We start from the raw sequence: 3,507 nt of genomic DNA, 5'->3' as shown, positions 1-3,507 counted from the left end.
AGGGAAAAGCATCCAGACGGAAGGAAGCGAGAAGGCAACGGCAGTGAAGAGGCACTGACGGAGGCAGGGTGGGTGGCGCAGAGGTTGGGGGAGGAAGCAAAGATGAAGTCAGATGGACAAGCAGGAGCCTGACCCCGAAAGATTTTGTTTGGTTTGTTGGGAATTTCGTCTTTCACGCTAGGATCGTGACAATCCAGTAATGGCTAACGGGTTTAAGGGAAAGAGATGTGATCCAATTTCTATTTTAGATATTCCCCTGGCTGTAGTGTGGAAAAGCAGGGTGGATAAGGGGAACACCATCAAGAGGCTACTGGAGAAGTCGACACAAGAGACGATGGCAGTTCGGACAAGAGTGACGGCTTCGGAAAGGGGTAACAATGGACAGAGAGTCAAGACATGTTTCAGACACAAAACACAGGACAGCTATGCGACCACAGCAGATTCAGAAATGTATTTTCTACTCACCGCACCCCCAGGACAATGGTAAGAGTTCATAGACCCTAGGCACTTGTTTGTCTTGGAGGCCACTCCCTCTGTTCAGACCCGATACCCACAGCCCACATTAAACATGGTTTTGTCATAAAAAAAAAAATTAAGATCTTTATAATTTTGCCTTTCCAATTATTTAGCCCCATGTATATTTAATACATTTAATTTGCAAATGGTCACCGTTTCTTGGCAACCATCAAGCAGACCTGAAATCCTAGCCAAGCGAGAAAATCTAACCTACAAAGTATTTCCAACTATGACAGTGGCTGCATCGCTCCAATCTCTGACTCTGTCCTTTCATGGCCCCCTCTTCTCCTTCTGTCTCTCACAAGGACCCTTGTCATTGGATTGGGGGCCCACCTGGATAAGCCGAGATGGTCTCATCTTGAGATCCTTAATTACATCTGCAAAGACCTTTTCTCCAAGAAAGGTCACATTCACAAGTTCCGAGGATTAGCACACGGACATAACTTTTGGGGCCCACCATTAAGCCCATTACATATGGATAGGCCACAGTTTATTCTTCAATCATGTGATGGACATTTGGGTTCTTTCCACTTTGGGGACGTTATAAATATAGCTGCTGGAAATACCCAAAGGACTTTGCACAGACCTATGCGTTCATCTCTCTTAAATGTGGGATGAGGACTATTCCTTCACTGTGTTAACATATCAGGTGCTTCAAAAAATGGAAGTGGTCCGTCCCTCCTTGTCTACCTCTGAGTGGCTGGGCTCTGGGACCCTCTACCCCCAGCTCTCACCACATGGCTGTTCTGCCCTGGCTTCAGGCAAGTTCAGGTCCCGTCATCCTGCCCCCTACCCCCACACCCCTGCACTTTGAGAGTCAAGGGCATTTATATAAATGGGATTTTAAAGAGGAAGCGCCTGGTTAGGGAATGGGGACCGAATCTCATTTCCCGGAGCCTGCTTCCCTGGGCGCCAGGCTCCAGGCTCAGACGTGGCAGTTTCTCTTCCTGTCACAGGCCCTGGCTCACGAGCCCACCGTGGCCTCAGGAAGCCACAGATAGATGGATTGGCTGCGGTGCATGCCTCTGCCAGCCCACTCTAGGATCATAGCCGGGCGGGCCCAGACAGGCTGATGGGAGATCGGCTGAGATGCAATTTTATAATCAACCTGCAATTTGGTTATCTCAAAAAAACAAGTGAACAATGAATACTGCTAATCTCCCACGGACCCCCCTGCCGAGAGGGGAACTTGAGCTAAGCCTGGTTTTTGTTTGGCTATATAAGTTCTCCTGTTGGTTCAAAGGAGTCTTCTGTTTAATGTCAACATTTGCTTTTGAACCCTTCTTATTTATTTATTTTTTCATTATTTGCTTCTGCTTGTCCTTGCCGGGTGTGAGAACACCCGGATGCCGGGGCCCTTGTATTCTAGCTGTTCCGTGTCTGTGAGATCCTGCACAGCTGTGTGACTCTCAAACACCGGCTTATCTCACACTGACTAGGGACACCTTCAAACTCCCAGAGATGAAAGAGCCAATGAAGTTGTTTAGAAAGTGACCTCACCTGTTCTCCAGGGACAGCTGCTGCCTCGTACCACGCAGGTGAGAAGGCTCTCACCGGGGGCCAGAGAGTCCTGATTCAGTCTCCATCTCCTGGTCCAATTATCGACTCAGAGCCTCTTAATATTCTCTGTCTTTGCCCTTCTGGGTATATTGCCAGCACTAACTCAGCCTGTCACTGCTGTGCAGGGTATAGAGGGAGGCTCATTTCCCCTAGGATTCATTCCCTCTATTTAAAAGCCCCTCTCTAGCCATGTGGGGGTCGAAACCACTCTGTGTTCTGCAGAAACTCAAAATCCTAGCACAACTTTCCTTAAGCAGAGGAGCTGCTTCCACGGCAAAGCTGGAGAAATTGCCTGACTTCCTCCCAGCTCCACTTTTATATTCTGTGCTTCCTAGGGGTCACCCTCAATTTTGGGCAGCTTAATCCACAATGACAAGCATGGTTTCTGGGAGGCTGGAAACCAGGAGGATTCACGTTTCTTACTAGAGGATTCAGATGTCTGCTCATGCACAGGTGAGACGCCCCTTCGCCTTCTGCACCAGGTGTTAAATGTCACGGGGTGAAAATCCAGCTGGCTTCAAACAACACGGTTCTGCCCTTTCTCTTCCAAGCAGCTGCCTTCCCCCTAAAGGCATAGCTGAGTCTCCACATGACCCAAATCAAACTTAGCATTACATGAGTGCCTGCGGTATGCCAGCCACTTCACATATTCAATGGCATTTTTATCTTAATCAACAACCTCGTGAGGCAGACATCATTACCCTCATTTTACAGATGAGGAATATTATGTAAACACCGACCAGTGATTTACATGAAAATTATAATTATACTTGGGAGGAAAGGAAGAGAGGAATGGGGAGAAAAGCAGAGGCACGCAAACTCCTCATCTACCGTAGCAAGAACTTGACAGATAATGTTTAAAAAGTCAAGAAGCAGACTATATGCATGTTTTAGAAATACGGAGGTCCATGCCAGAGGACAACTGAGTTGCAAGTAGTTAGATCTGGGGAAGTGGAAAGAGTGTGATTTTCGTGCATGCTCTTTAGTGCTTTCTGATTTTCTTTAACCTTATGGTTGCGTTACTTGGCTAATAACAAAAACTTGTAAAGTGGGGTGGAGGCCCGGATTTAACAGAGTAAGAAATTCTTAAACCAAAGCAATAAATTCTTAATCACAAGTGCAGAGAGAGGTTCCCAAACTTTCTTGACTCACAGCACCTTTAGAAGTTCGGGACATGAGAAGGAACCAGCAAAGTGGAATTGAGAAGCCAGAGAGCTTGGCGTCCTGAAAGCCAGGTGAAAAGAGTTTCAAAAATGGGGGCTTCACCGGCTGTGTGAAGTGAGTAAAAAGGATGTGCGGTATTTCAAAGCAACACCCTAATAAAGCACTCTGCAGCTAGCTATCAGAATATGGGTTTGCCAAAATATATATACATATATATATATATATATATATATATATATTTATTTATTTATTTATATATATATATAT

The sequence above is a fragment of the Hipposideros armiger genome, unplaced genomic scaffold, assembly GCF_001890085.2.
Source record: "Hipposideros armiger isolate ML-2016 unplaced genomic scaffold, ASM189008v1 scaffold_68, whole genome shotgun sequence".
NCBI lineage: Eukaryota > Metazoa > Chordata > Mammalia > Chiroptera > Hipposideridae > Hipposideros > Hipposideros armiger.
This window is presented reverse-complemented; position numbering follows the sequence as displayed.